The sequence below is a fragment of the Thunnus maccoyii genome, chromosome 21 (genome assembly GCF_910596095.1).
Source record: "Thunnus maccoyii chromosome 21, fThuMac1.1, whole genome shotgun sequence".
Classification (NCBI taxonomy): Eukaryota; Metazoa; Chordata; class Actinopteri; order Scombriformes; family Scombridae; genus Thunnus; species Thunnus maccoyii.
The window spans coordinates 5,295,343-5,311,411 of NC_056553.1; the positions used below are offsets into that span (position 1 = coordinate 5,295,343).

Here is a 16,069-nt window from a genome sequence, read left to right on the forward strand (position 1 = left end):
TTAGAAAAATAAATAAAGATATCAATCTTGCAAGGATAAGGTCGTGGTGTAGATGTGAGCTAGTGTAGCGACTAGCCTGCTGTAGTCCTGCATTGCAACATTACAGAGGGAAAAACTGCGAGCAAGCAAACATGGATGTAAATACTGCTCTGCTTTTAAATATATATATATATATATATATATATATATAAAAAACAGGCTTGCAAATGCACAAAACACATTTGTTTCTCACCAAAATGCATGTCTGTTAACACTGAATATAAACATAACTCCACACCTTTAACTGTTGTCACAGTGCAAAGCCATGTCATGTGGTACGGCGCTGTACTTGCTACTAAGATACATGTAAGTACACATTCTTCACTTGAATGTGGAAGTAATGTAATTGTTGCAGTGATAACTTTCCATCCTGTTTCATGCTATTAGAAACAGTTGTGCTGGTTTTTTTTTTTTTTGGTTTTTTTTTTGGTGTCTGACACCTCTTCAAACTCATGGATCTATAACTCAAACTGCTCTTCCTGGATCATATTTCATCATCTTACTGGTACCTGCACTCACGCCAGAGGACAGAGAGAAACAGACAGAACAAGATGTGTTTGAATTTATCTGGCTCAGTGTGGACATGCTCTCTATCTCTCTCTGCTTTCTTTCTCTTCTCTCACTCATCCGGTTCCCTCTCTGTCAAAGCCAATACGTTCTGCATTTGAATCACACTGTTATTTAACATAAATCGAAACAACTTTAATCAACAGCAAAATAAATGCATGATGCCTCTCCGTATGTAATTAGTTGGAGGTCTTTAGCTTATCTGTTTTTATAAGACCTCCAGGCTCAGTAATGGGATAATTAAAATCGATATAGCGGCATCATTGTATGTGACTTCCTCTTAGATGTGATTTTGTAGGGTCTGCTAGAACGTATAACACAACGTAGAGGCAAACAGAGCAGGGTGATTCTCGTCCTTGTGTTTACCTTAACATTCATCTTGGCAACGGTGATGCTTTTGTCAGTTAGTTGTTGTTTTATATAAAAGCTATCGCTGGAAACCCTTCAAAATGATGAACTCTGAAACCTAAAGAGACAACGGTGAGTCTTTTTTGTTTCTTCACACAGTTCTGCTTCTTGCTGCTATGCAGTAAGAACCGTCTAAGAATAAATAAGTCTTGCTATCAGCTTGACAATCATGCATTCTTGAGTTCATCCAATGGATTTTAAATGGGTGTCTCGTACAGAAAAAAAGACAGATTTTTATCTCAATCCTCAAGGAGGCGTGACATTTTCTAAAAAATTTAAATTTGAAAATCAACAAGAGTGGTGTCACATGGTTTTTTTGGAGGGCAACAGCAATGTTCTGCGTTAGACTGGAGGAGTTTTTCAGCTAGTATGTGGAACTATTTGTATGATAATGGGCAGATCTGGCAGTGTTACAACTTCATTTCCTTCACCTGTGATCCATGACAGCAACGTGCTCTTTCTGCCCCCGTTTTTATGTTCACCCCATCATACGTTTTTTGCACCATCACCTACATCCCCACTTCTCTTTCTCTCCATTCTCTCCTTTCCCACCGACTTGTCTGATTCATGGAGCGGGCTCGTATTCTGACAGACTAACCTTCTGATGTGCTCTGCACCATCTACTCCACTCTCAAAGACTCATTTTCATGAGCCAAACCCACCAGAAGGGCTGCATTTTTTTTTTTTTTTTTTTGTAACTCAGATTTTACGCAATCGGGGTGTTGGAGGTTCTTTCCAGGGTGAGAGATCAAGGTTGCAGTGCTGTACATCTGCCTCCTATTTTTGTGCCACAGATTATGAATATGGTAGAATAAGAAATAACCGCAGCACAGTCAGAAGCATCAATAAAAAAATTGCTGTGTTCATATTTTCTTTTTTCCATGCAGTGCTTTTCATATGCTGCTGTCTCATTAACTCAAAAAAGCGAGGATCAAGGCTTGTTTGATAATTATTAGCCATTAGGATTTTTGTTCACAATGGTTACCTAAGAGCATAGTGCTTCTATGACCCTTCATGATGGGATCAATCAGGTCTAGTTTATATGGCTTCTTTCTCTTTCCAGCTTTTCAGCTTGAAATACAGCATCCTTTTAAGCAAACAGATGGAAGAGGCTGAGAGAAAAAAAATATATAATGGGAAACATAAGATGAGGAAACAAATGATGATGCAATACTAAATGGCAGTTCTGCTTTGTAAGAGTACATGGGCATGTAGAGAAGGTCACAAACTTCCTAAACAACTTCACATTTATAGAGCTGAATGTCTGTTATCACTGTTCACCTCAGAAGAGGAAACTAAAAGAGTGAATCTGCTTGTATACTGTAGCTGTGCCTTTGCTTGTGTTGAGTTTATTTTCAGATGATATGCTTGTTTTGAAATAAAGTGTCATAAGCAAATAGCACATTGGTGTCTCTCACCTACTGCAGTTATTAATTGCATCACCTAATTGTTTTTTTTATATATATATTTTGACAGTCAGCGTTGCCTGTATCTTCTGAAATTATTTAGCAAAACTGAACTCAGCGGTAGCTTTATATGGGGAATTGAGCACTTAAATGCTATTAAGCTGTATTTTTGATATTAACATAGTTGAAATGACTCGCTGTAATGTAAAAGGGCTGTTAGTACTACTGATCCAACTGAGAATCAACATAATCTGCAGGTTTGTGCAGCCTTCAGCTCACTGTTTTGGTTTGCTGGCCTGGTTGTCAGGTGACGTATGTGAAGAGGATCATTGCTATAATAATTTCAACCCTACCAATAGATTATAGGTAAAAAAAACAAACATGTATTTCAATGTTAACATTGATTAAACTACCAAAGTATTTGTATTATGTTTGATAAGTTTCTTAGACCTCTACATCATCAACAAGCTTTATCTATTGTATATAGTCTGTGTTACGGTCTTTTCTGTGCAGGATCTATGTTCATTGACAGGTGCTGGTTCCAGCCCGGATTGGCTGTCCTTCAGTGCCGCAGCAGCCGTGGATTGGTTGGTTCAAGATGCCGGGGTTTCCAGGTGACGCCGGGGGTTGGTGCCGGCAGCGGAGCCTCATCCCTCCACCTTTTTATCAAGCGTTGTGTGTGTCGAATGTTTCAGTAACGTAAGCGTAGACTGTCTGATTTCTCGTTTATGCCGTAGTTTTGGGATCGTCGTTAGCATGTGTAGCTCTGATTAGTCTGTGTTAGCCCAGCACTTTGCTAAAGCTGCCTTGCTTTGTGTAGCGTGACAGCTCAGACCTTGTAGATTATGTGTCTTGTAAATAGCTCTAACTTGTAAATAGTTAAGACCACTAAACTCTCTTAAAGCAGTAGGGGTGAATCACCATTTCTGTTAGTATAGGGAGTTAGGTTTAGAAAATGTCTTTTGTTTACTCTTTTGTTTGATTAGGGATTAGTTAGGAATTGCTTTGGGTTAGATAGTTGGTTCTGTTTATTATTTTGGTCTTGATTCACCCTGAAGCCTAACTTCATTAACTGAAAGTTAAGTCATTCCATGAAGAACCCAGTCATTTGTCATATTTGTCATACTGCTCACTTGTGGTAGCGATAAATTGCTTTTTTTTTTGCATTCATTGCCCTCCGCTTCTTTGTTCTTATGTTGCACTGTCATGCCCCTAGACCTGGGCGTAACAGTCTGGCACATGTAAAGTCTGGCACCTCTAGTGGAACATCAGTGCAGAAGTAGAGGACCTCTAGGCCATGTTCAGACCGAAAACTGCCCTGCGTTAAAACAGTACAAGGGGGCTGCGGTGGTGGGGGAGTGTTGATTGAAGTACTAGTGAGACAATGAAATACAATCCAGGAAGTTGAGTTGGAGTTACAGATTAATGCATTTAAAGGCTCATCAGAGGCCAAAACACCACACAGCTGTTTGTAATACTCACAGACAGGATTTCACAACTCGGGAAAGTTATCACGGTGGCAACTATTTTGTCTTTTGTGGTGATGATCGTGAGGTAAACAGTCGAATACGATGTTCACGTCACAAAGTAATCCACCAGGAATGTGCACTTGAATAGCCAGCAGAGCGCCTTGCTGGATGACATTGGGTTGCGTTGTGTCAAATGTTGAGCCCGGTTGAACTTTTCAGCCGGACGAACACTGCGTTATTTTTTGCTGAGCCGTCTGCAGCAGCACCCCCGCTACGTAAACCACTGACTCATTACGAATATGTTGTTGTACTTGATGTACTTTATTTTAGGTAAATAATGTAAATCACCATTGTTGTGCATTTCATAAGTCATACATTTAAGTAGTACACTGCCTTAACTATCTAATTAAACACATTTAAAGTGAAATTAAGAGTATGTATATGTCGTTTTATAACCTTCAGTCAGTAAAAAAATGAAAATTAGAGGACAGTAAAGAAAAGGTAGAAATGTCACACAATAAACTGAAATGAAAAAGCTATATATGGTGCAATATCCAAGGCCAGTGTACATATGTGTTTTTCTAAGTGAAGGGGGTGGATATTAGACTTATATTTGCTAGGTGGCCAGAAATACAACTCCAAGTGAATGGTTATATTTTATAGTATTTGCTGGAGATGTAAATAGACAACTGTTTGCAAACAATGTATGTTCACCATAGCAAAGTAAAAAAAAACAGGAAATAAAATAAAACAGGAAAATAACCCAGGTTTTGTTTTTTTGTCTTTTGTTTTGTTTGGTTTCTTTTTAATTTCTTGTTATTAATGAAAAAGACCATGTGCAGAGGCAGTAAAGAGGCCTGTCACAATATAATACTTCATAAATCAATATTTCTTTCATAATAACAATGGGTGTCTGTTATAATAACACCACGAGCAACCACAAATGAACAAACAGACACACTGGACAAATGGAGAAATCGAAGGGCATGATGGTGTTTCGGTGGCTACTCAATACAATGTGACAGCAGAACAAAACCTTGAAGAATTACCGTTTATGACAGAAATGACACATTATGGGATCTGAATACAAACACTGTCATTACGACATGCAAAGAAAACAATACACCAAGCGGTGCGGCGGGATCTCAATTGACGTCTCTCATTTGGTATTCATTAATGTCTGATTGTAAATTGAAAATAAATGAGACACAACAATGAGATGCTATCAATGAAATAACTAGTGAAATAACTAGATACTACTGGTCATGCTCCACTAATGCTCCGTCACAGTATGTGCTTATATTATCTGGCTAAGTCTTGTTGAGATTGTTTAGAGGACTGATGTTTCTCTGAGCAGCAGAAAAGGACAAAGACGCAGAAAGACGTCAGGGATGGACAACGAAAAGTGTTGAGTTTAACAAAAGAGGAACATTTATTCGTCATTGATGGGCTGAAGCAACCTTGGAGTTTGTATCACTACAGATATAAATCTGCAGGTAAACCTTCACTGAGTGTCTGACCTGCAAACTAGGGGTGTGCCCGAATACAAATACATTATTTGGCAAAGCACAAATAGTGGGTTTTATACAAATATTTATTTCATACCAATATTAAAAAAAAAAAATTGTTGGGGGAGATAAAACTGAGCTACTGACGCAAGCAAAGTGCTCCCAAGAGACTCTCCATAACCTGTTGTTCCCCTTCTCCTTTCCACAAAGTTAGGTTGTAAAAAATAGGCAATAAATGAAAAGTGCAAAGCAAGAATCACCTTTGAAGTTCCTCCCTACATGTTACACGATGTGCTGTCTCTGTGTTATGGGTGTACAAATAGGTAGTTTTAGCTCAGTAATCAGCGCAGTCATCTATGATCTGGGAGACTCCAGTTCAAGACCTGATGTGGGGACCTCCTTCATAAGGTAGTTTATTCATGAACACTTATTTTAACACTTTAATTTTCTAAAATTAAAAGTGTCATGAAAACAAAAACAGGATTTTTAAGCCTCTTTCCACTTTTATTTGAATACAAATACAGATACAAATAATTTTGCTGCCTCAACACATACAAATACTTGGATCTCTGCACATCCCTACAGCAAACCATACACCTAGTATATTTGAAAATGGTTATGACAATATTGGAAGTTAAATTAATACAGTTTTGCAGAAGTACCAGGCCCTAAATCAACTGAGGCAAAAAAAAACAACATAGATTATCTTTTATCTTTGTCTGAGTGTATGAGTTTTTGTGTGTTTGTTTTGTTATCTGTGGGTGCGGGTGCAGAGATGTGTGAGGAATTGATCTTGAATGCGTCTGCCACTGCATGCCTCTAAGGGAAAGTATTGTGTTACTGATTAAAACAATGTGTTATTAAGAGTGGCAGGGAGATTACTTTTTTTTTTTTTATCAAGACAATGACTATAAAGTGCTGTTTTTTTTAAGTAGAGTTATCATTCTGTGGATCTTAGACATTGTATATTTAATAGAATATCCCCCCTCAAATAGAAATTGGTTAGTTCACTCAATAAACACTGAACACTCTCGGGTGTCTATCCCTGATGTCATTGTGGTTTGTAATACCCCTCGGGAAAAGACAAAATGCTTTGTTATAGTCACGGATGTGGGGCAATGGAGGCAAAACCTATTTAGTTCCTGCTAACAAACACACACACATACATGTATACACTTACACACAGACACATGTATAGTATGCACACCCACATACAGCCTCAGGGTGTCTGGTCCATTAGGGTGTTTGAACCTTGTGTGTACACACTGACACATACTGTGCACCAGCATGTGGGTGTGTTCTCAGTTTGACTTTAAGACCCTCTTCTCCTAAGACATCTTTGAAGATTTGTGGTTTTGCACATAAAATTCTAGGATCTTTATCTGCCCTCTATTCTTGGCCTTACTGTGGTTTGGTACTTCAGCGCAACGCTGGTCATGACTCCACGTTATGGCTTGTGGGAAAAAAGGGAGGACAGTTGCAGCAGGGAGGTGGACACGGTGGCTAAAGTGGCTAGAGCTGCTGCCGCTTTGCCGTCTTCGGCTGAAGTACCTGTCTGGACTGGATAAATAAATAAATAAATGTTTTTATAAAAATGAATAATAGAAAAACTGTTGTTGCCACTGCTGCCACAGAATACACCAAATTATGGCTATTACATGAAATAAAATGCCATTTTTAACATTCTGCTGTGTGTGAAAGACATTTTAGTTAAGCACGCACTTGTTAAAATGAAAGGCCGAAGTATAAATAAAAAATAAATTGATTGATTTGTTGACTGGGACAGTGTGCAGTTTGAAACATTGAAGACGTACTGTTCCAGAGTTAGCTTGAAGCTAGTTTGCATCTGTAGTCCCCGACAAAAAAACATGCAACAGCACAACAACAAACAGTACAAAACAAAAAAAACCCCCAAAATAACCACACACAGAACACACCATACAAAATACAAAATACAAAATTACATACAGCACATCACATACACCCACAATGTCAATTAGAACTTGTCAAATTTAAATCAAGACCATAGATGGAGTTTAGACTCAATGGTCACACAGCTGATTGGTCTTTAGTAGATGTTTTAATTTGGCCTTGAATGTATTAATTGAACTACAGTTCTTCATATCATCAGGTAGGACTTTCCACTGAGTTGTGGCTTTCACAGAGAAAGCTGACTGCCCAAATGAAGTGTGACAAAATGGCACAATCTTGTATAGAGGATATTCTGGAGGATCTAATAGAACTTACTGAGTGAGTGTACACAGAGTCACATAGTGGAGGATGGGCCAAAACCATTTAACACTTTATAAACTAGGCACAAATTTGAAAATAGTCTAAAATTCTCAAAGCTCAGTAAATTGTATTTCTCCAGTGGCCTTCAGTGATGGAAATGAGAGTAGATTCATACACTGCACACACTTTTCAATGCTCTTAGTAACCAAAAAGTCGTTCACCCCAGTGGTCGTCTACTTGTCAGACCACAACGAATGTTGGTTCAGCCGGAGTGGCGGAAGAGAGAAATGGAGCACCACACAAGAAATCTATGATAGGCTAAAGCTACAGCAGTAGGTATACTGGTAAGTACACGCGCCCATCTTTAGGGAAAATATTTTCAGCTTTTGTGGTCTAATTTGTGGTTTTGTGGCATGAATCATAATGTAAAATTAATAATGAAAACACCAATAAATGACCCATATCTTTTTGCAAATAGTTGCATTGGTGGCAGGTATACATTACTGCCTTACATAACAATTACACGAAGCCCCATAGTAATGTTTATCTGCAAAATCCTTGCTGGTGCTAGCTTAATAAATCTTAGTCAGTTAGCTTAGCTTTCCTGCTACTGTGGAGCTACATGACCCTGATCAGTGTAGGCTAGATGTGTTATTTAATATTTACCGGGAAGCAAGAGGGTAGTTTTGTAAATTATATGACATTCATATTTAGTGTTATTATAGTGACAATGTCCTCCTCAGAAAGAGCAGAAAAGGGAGACCTGGTTTCAAAGCAGTAGCCAACCGTTAAACAGTTAAATCTTACTGAAATATCTAACATCCAGTTCTTATATACGTACCTGATATGTGTGTAAAGTGTGTTTGTCTCCAAATCTTTTGTTAAAGTTGGAAGTAGGAGGTGCATTTTTAACATGACAATTAAACTGGATACTGTTATTCTGTGTGTTCATCACATCAGTGTTTCATTGCTGGGGACACAAGCATAGAATGTGTGTGTGTGTGTGTGTGTGTGTGTGTGTGTGTGTGTGTGTGTGTATTGTATAAGCATACAGTTTTATTTAGTGTGCCAATATCAAGAAGAGGCGAGGGGTCAACACAGTGGGTGTGGGGTTGCCCTTTTTTTTTTTTTTTTTTTTTTTTTTTTTTAAATTGAGCCACTGCTCTTCAAAATGGCCCTGAGTTGCAATATTCACCGGAGAGACTGTGAGCAGATAGATTGTATAATTATTTGGAATGCTGCTTACAATTTGAGCCGCACACAAACTGACTTATCTGGTGCATGTTTGAGAGTATATAAAAAACAATGGCTGAATGGGGGCATTGGGGAATATGAAAACAATGTCAGCACAAAGCGAGAAACCAAAGACTCAAATAAAACCTGAATGCCACGTCCATTCTACAACGGAGAGTGTGTTTATGCAATAAATCCAGCTATGAGCAACTTGTGCCGCATGAAGATCACTGCATGTGATGACTGTACTCGTGGCCTCGGTTTCTGACTGTAAGCCTCATCATCACCATGCTGGTGCCAAAGAATGACATGAAAGTCGAGGTTTTTGGCTTTTGTATATATTCTTGCACATTACTAATTCCAAAGATGCAAAATTCCTGCTTTTGTTAATTTCATCATGCAAACTTCAACAAAATAAAGGTATCCTGTAGAGTTGTCTTGTAAATAAAGTTATATTTACATAACTTTTGGTAGGGATGCAAAATTAACTATCAGAGTCTTTTCAATTGCCTATTATTTTCATTTTATGCTGAGCCAAATAGCCTGAAACCAGCTTGTTTGCATGCACATGTATCCTCATGCAAAACAAAACAGGGACCAACTCATAAAAACACAAAAATTCAAACAGGAGTGCTTTAATTTAACAACCTTGCTAGCAGCTACACAAACTTCTTACTCTGTTAGCTGATATTGGAATTACAGAAACCTATCTAATGCTATATTAGCCTTGTGCTCTGTTAGCTTATATTGATTTGCTAGTATAACATGCACCGGTGTTGCATGCATGAACTGACAAACACAAAATAGCAAGCTAAATTGGAAATATATCATTCTTGACCTCAACGGCCCACCTAGTGTGATGTTTTGCCATACCTTAGTTCCCCTAGAAACCAAATAATAAACTGAAAAATACTCGTAAGAAGTTGGCACTATTGCCTAAATCACTAAATCATGAACGGACATAGTGGACACAACACATTATTGTCAGACTTCAACAATTCAGACAGTTTGCATCCACTGGACTCCTGATTTTCCTTACATCAGTGACCAACTTAGCAGGATGTTTAACTGGTACTCTCTTATGGGTCGGTCATATTTCTGATTATCATGACTTCATACGGCTGCACAAGACTCGCACACCTTTACAATTGTATGTCCAAAACTATCAAAACTTTCATTAGGAAAGGTGAGTCACTGCTTGTGTATAATAGAAAGGCACATATCACGTCACATATTACATTACAGAAGGAAAAAAAAATGAGGGCGTTATTGTGTGTCTTTGTTAAGCACTGACTGATTATATGGAAATCATTCACTAATCTTATTATCAATGGCAAGTTGCAAAGTATATTATTTCTAATTTAAACTTTTGCATTTGCAGCTCCATCCTTTCTGATAATTAAGTGTTAATTTTGAAAAGCAGCAACTTGTAATATTATTGTGTATTATTCATTGTTAGACTGTAATATCACGGTTTTCTTTTTTCTTGAAGTTCCATTAAAACTGTCAGAATAAAATGCATACCTATTAGAAGTAGTAATAAAGTAAATGAATATGTATCACTGTGAGGTTTAGTACAAGTGTGAGATGATTTAGATACTATCACAGCACATCTGACGTGAAAGCCAGCTAGCGCTCCAAGGGTAACAACTGGAATGGCTTTTAGGTATTTATATTGCTAATCTATTGCTATGTTGTCATCATAATCAGTGTGGGAGTTAATTTCAATGAATGGACTTTATTTTCCTGGATCAGAATATAAAACACACAGCAATTCTTACATCCTCAACTTACACAGCTCCTAATGCTCACTGCAATTTTATATTTACGACAAGTAGCATCTAAACTGGGATAAATCCATAAAAAAAAAAAAAAAAAAAAACAGGTTGCCGGGAAGATAGATGTTTCTGTCAATGTTTACTGTGTCCTCTGATGTGCCATCAAATACGCTGGCAGATGCTGGAGCAGACTGCAAAGCGAAGCACTGTCACAGCAACGGCACTGTTGAACTAGCGGCGCCTCACAAGGGCAATAAGCTTTAACTAGATGTATGTCAGTTCAGTGACACAACCTTATGTTGGGAGGATGTGCATCTTAAATATTTAACAATCAAATAAGCTTTAAAAAAAAAAAAAAAAACGGTCAAGGTACATTGCATTTCCTTGCAGTTTGCTGAGTGATGATGCATTATTAATAGATCCCTAAGAAACATGTCTCTGTGCTTGTTTTTATCGGGAAATTATGACATTGAAAAGAAATTACTGTATATATATACTGGTAAGTGTGCAACATGCAGGTGTTCTATGTTATAAATATTAAATGTAGGTGAGCAGAGTTTAAATGTGTTGTTGTTGTTGTTGTGCGGTTAAATGAAAGCGTGTCACAACACCCACTAGCTGTTTCTGAGGGGTACACAAGTAGAGCACTTAAATGCCGCCTTAAACACTGTACACTGGTGTTAAGTGGATGTTATGTTTCAAATAATAAATTGTCCACATGGGAGCACTTAAAAAAAAAAAAAAAAAAAGTGTGACATTGTATTCAGACACCAATCAAGCTGATGTGTGTTTGTTACATTTCTCATTTTCAAGTGTTTACCAGCACACGCTGATTGAAAAACAGAGAATGTTCCTTAGTCCTGAAAAGTGTCCTGGCTGTTATAACCTTTAATCTTTTTCTGAGTGAAAAAAAAACAATAAATAGAACTTATGCAAATATCATCATCGCTCAAAGCAATGGTTTCACAAAAAAGCAGACCAAAATGATTTTTTTGGTATATTGTGTTTCAAGGCACATTGACAGTGAAAGTTTTTCTTTTATTACCACAAAAAACCCCCCAAAAACAAACAAAACACTCGCAGACACAAGGGCGTAGGTTTGGTCAGCCAGAATAATTGTGTACGTGTACTTGCTCTCTATCACTTTTTTCTCTTTCATAGGCACATATTCGCACACACACACACACACACACACAAAGATCCTGACTCTGCAAAATGTTTATTTTACTGAATATGCATTTGCTGACTTGCGTGAAACTGGACTCATGATTTCATCTCTGATTTTTACATTTTATTTTACTACTAAACTATAAACCTGAGACCAAAAATTAATACTTAAAAATAACACATCATCTGTCCTTTTCTTTCAGTTTGTGGATTTCGGGGCGACACAACTTCTATTTGTATTATTTTTCATTCAACTCCTGCACTAAGGGCTCCCTCACCTGTCTGTGTGTGTCTCTGTGCTGCTCAGGCTGCTGCTGACAGGATTTTCATAATGAAATGATGCTTGACAGTCACAAACAGTTGGACAAGCTGTGGCTAATTTAGCCTAAATAATGTTCATGTTTTAATCACACATATGCAATAGTGACTCTGCTCTTGATCCACTCATGGAAAAAAGGGGGAGAGATGGCATGAAATAGTAAATATTTCACCCATTAATTACAAAGCTTAATGTTGGGATTGATTACAGAACATTCTTCTTTACTAAGCTCAACTGACGTGTTGGTTTTTCTTTAAATAAAAAATGAACTGATGTCTTAATTTGCTTTTAGGAGGAATTTTCCCCAACAGTAATAAAGTTGTTTAATTAAACAGCATGTCTGAGCAACAATCAGATATGAGTAAACATTACCTAATGCCTGAAACTAAATATAATATCAAATTATCGGAAACTATAAATACTAACTGCTCCAGATTCTCCACCTCATCGACTCCACTACTGCTGCTGCTACTTGTCAACAATGCACACAGCTTGAAGTGGAGGGTTGCCAGATCATCAGGTCGAGTATCCCCCATATCCTGCTCTTTCAGTCTTTACCATAATAGCACACTTTTTTTTTTGCAGAAAACACACAAATCTGGCAACTCTGCAGAGATCTTACGTGGTGTTAAAGCAGCAAGATTGTTTAAGATCAGTAAAAATATTGGTGTGGACAATCCAGCAACACCCTGATATTGGTAGGGTTCCTATCATCCATCAATTTTAACACCAATTGTTACCAGAAACCCATCTGGTGCAGCATCCCTACCAAATACAGTATGTTTGCAAGGCAATCAATGTGTCAAGAATGTGTCCAAAACCTTAATAATGGTAGCTTGGTATCTTGGGAAGAATATTGTGTGCTCATTCAAGGCACAAGACTGTCCTTTTAGCAGAAAATATTATGTTAGGACAGCATGTTTAATGCCTATCTATATCAGTGTGAGTAGCTCCGTGACTCAAAAGGAAATTGGAACAATACAGAAGAAAACAAAGCATTGATCTTCCAATAAATATTATCCCTGAGTCATGCTGGAGAGCAACAGATATTAATTGCTAGTCTGCCGGACATAAAAATAAGGAACAAATTAACCGAGCATGAAGAGATTTCAGATATGTGGTGTATATCTGCGCATAAAATAGAAAGAAAGGTTTTTGAGCAGATTTCTCTCTTCCAGGTGGGTCAGAGATTGAGACTGACCAGAGAGTTGCTTATGTCCCGGTGGGCTGGGAAAAACTCCCAGTAACAGACCATCACACAGCTGCAGACGCCTGAGGCAAACCTTTCCTCCTCACCCCCGGACCTCCTCACTTCAAAACTAGGGCAAAAGTTTTTTTTTTTTACATAGCCACAAATCCATCAGATATGACAGAGTGAGGACAACACCGAGCTTCTTTATCTTTTCTCTTAACAGCACACAAAGAATCTTGGTAAAACTTACAGCATGTACTGTTATAGTCACAACAACACTGTCTAATGCATCTGATTTAAGTAATCACTTCTCATTCACTGGAAATCAGTTTCAATTCCGCTTCTGTTTATTCTTGATTGATCTAACAACGGTAATACAGCCTATTTGTGGTATCCACACTGTGAGAATAACAAAGTATTAGACACATTTTAGTCTATTTTGACTTTAACCAGAATAAGTGTGTTCTTGCACACACAAAAAAAACAACAACAAATGAATGATCTTGATGCATCTCACTTCTCACGTTGTTGTTCGACTTTAAAAGGTATATAATGATTTCTGTGATTTTCTGTTGTTTTCGTACTGTTATGAAGTCAATGTTCAACATAGTCAAAAGTCCAAAACTTGAGGTGGACGTGAATAAAATATGCAGAAAATTAGATCTAAAATGTAAAAATTAACCAACATAAAAAGATTGTTTTTATTTTATTGCAAACGTTTGTTTTTGCAGCTTCCATTTTATTTTTGTTGATTTAATTTTGGAGCACATCTGCCATCCAGTCTCTGACGCCACACCACAACCTGCTCAGCCTTTTTGTCACAGATGTCCAGAGCTGCACTGAGTAACGTAAGTCACCATTTTTTATTCTGCCCTAAGGTGTCAAAATGACATAGAAATGGCGTACTATTCTCCTTGTCAAGGAGGTAAAAAAAAATATATATATTTGTGAGGTTTTCTCAAGTTGAATTTTAGAAAAGTGTTTCATATTTGCAATGGTCCAGATAACTAAAATTGATCTGCATTTTGCCTCAGTTTAAACATTAAAACAACACTGTTGCTTTTGCTGGAGGATAATTGAACTATTCTATTGTAGTGAGGTAGTAAGTCTAACACAATGCTTTCCACATTAGCAAAAAGAGCCATACAAAACTTTTTTTCTAAGACTTTTCTAGACCCTAATCCGATCTGTAATCTTTTTTTCAGGGTCCAATGACAAACCAGCAATGGATGATGAACAGGTGAAGGAACGTGATGCAACGTGCACACTGAGAGTCATTCAGAGGTAGTAGCTTTTTCACATATACTGTACCACACAGCTCGACTTGATTGCCTTTTCTTCACACATCGCCATTGTCCAATAACCTGGAGATAACCACTCACGCCTCTGACACAAGAACAGCAACTACAAACATCACTGCCGCCTCTGCTAATATTACGGCTGGTACTGTTTCCTTTCCATCACATTCTCCTTTTTAACGTGATCATCGGTGTGAACTGATACGTAGCTACTTAGTGAAATGTGACAATCATACGGTTCAGTATTCTGCACCACTACTTCGTCACATTCATAGACTGATGTCACCTGAAAGAAGAATATTTTTGTCTGTTCTTTATTGTTTTTTCAGAACCTGCATTGACATTTATCCTGAGAGGGGCACAGAAGCAAACTATGAGAGGGGTGCAAAGAAAGAAGAGCTGGAAGATGGTCAAAAAGAAGGCAACATCAGTGAATCCGCATGTCTGCACACTCATCAAGAAGCTCAGTGACTTCAAGTGGGACTTTGTCTGATCTTTGACACACACACACACACACATACACAGCTTCTTCTCCCAAGCTGCCCCCCCCCCAACACCATTGAACTGAACTGAGCCCATCGATCGATCTAGGCCACACACACATACATTGAACTGCACCAGCCACTCTCTTTCTTGAGACTGATTTTGCACTAATTTTGGATAATATAGTTTTGGACCATATTCTGTATCCTGTAATTATCCTGTATATTTCCTAAATTATTATGTTTATCATCATCCCTACATGGCACACAGTGCTGGTCCCATATTATAAATAGACCTTATTTATTGGAGACACCACAAAAATGTACAGTACTGTATTCAGGAAAGGATTATTATTGCACCATCTTTCACACACACACACACACATACACACACACACCCACTTTCTCACCCAGCCACTCAATCAAACATGCATTCACTTATTTACTCACTAACTCAGTCACTCAGTGACTAAAAGAACTCAAATTTTTCGTTGTTCAGAGAGACAGTTGCATAATTGTTTTGTGTTTACTTTTACTGTAATACACTCATGCAAACTAGACTGCTGCTGTTCAGCAGCAGGTTAATTAAAAACAGTTAGTTTGATGTTCTTTTCTCACAAAAACAAAATTGTCACAGCGAGTTACCAAATATTAAATTAAAAATTGTCAATCTTTTGAAAGAACCATACAAAGAACAGAAAAGTAAACAAGCAGGAAATTAAGGTTTATTCAGGTCTAGTTATGCTTGAGTTGCACTGGTGACATGTTTTTATTTAATAAATATGTGAAAATTAACTGCATAATGAATATTGTCCCTTTGACACTTTTTCATTATTATTATTATCATTATTATTATTAGTAGCAGTATTATACAGGATACATACTGTAGATTCAAATATAGTTTACAGTATTGTGTAAAAAATTACAGTACTTTCCAGGTGAAGCTGCTGCCAATTAATTACTGCGAGTTT

General features: G+C 37.6%; 1 long non-coding RNA gene across 1 annotated transcript; it reads left to right on the forward strand.

The window, feature by feature from the left end:
- The first annotated feature begins 7,866 nt into the window (after positions 1-7,866).
- On the forward strand, positions 7,867-15,165 carry LOC121888356. Its single transcript, XR_006093217.1, has 5 exons — positions 7,867-7,973; positions 13,305-13,500; positions 14,050-14,166; positions 14,524-14,602; positions 14,946-15,165. It is a non-coding gene; the product is annotated as an uncharacterized LOC121888356 (long non-coding RNA).
- Positions 15,166-16,069: the final 904 nt, after the last annotated feature.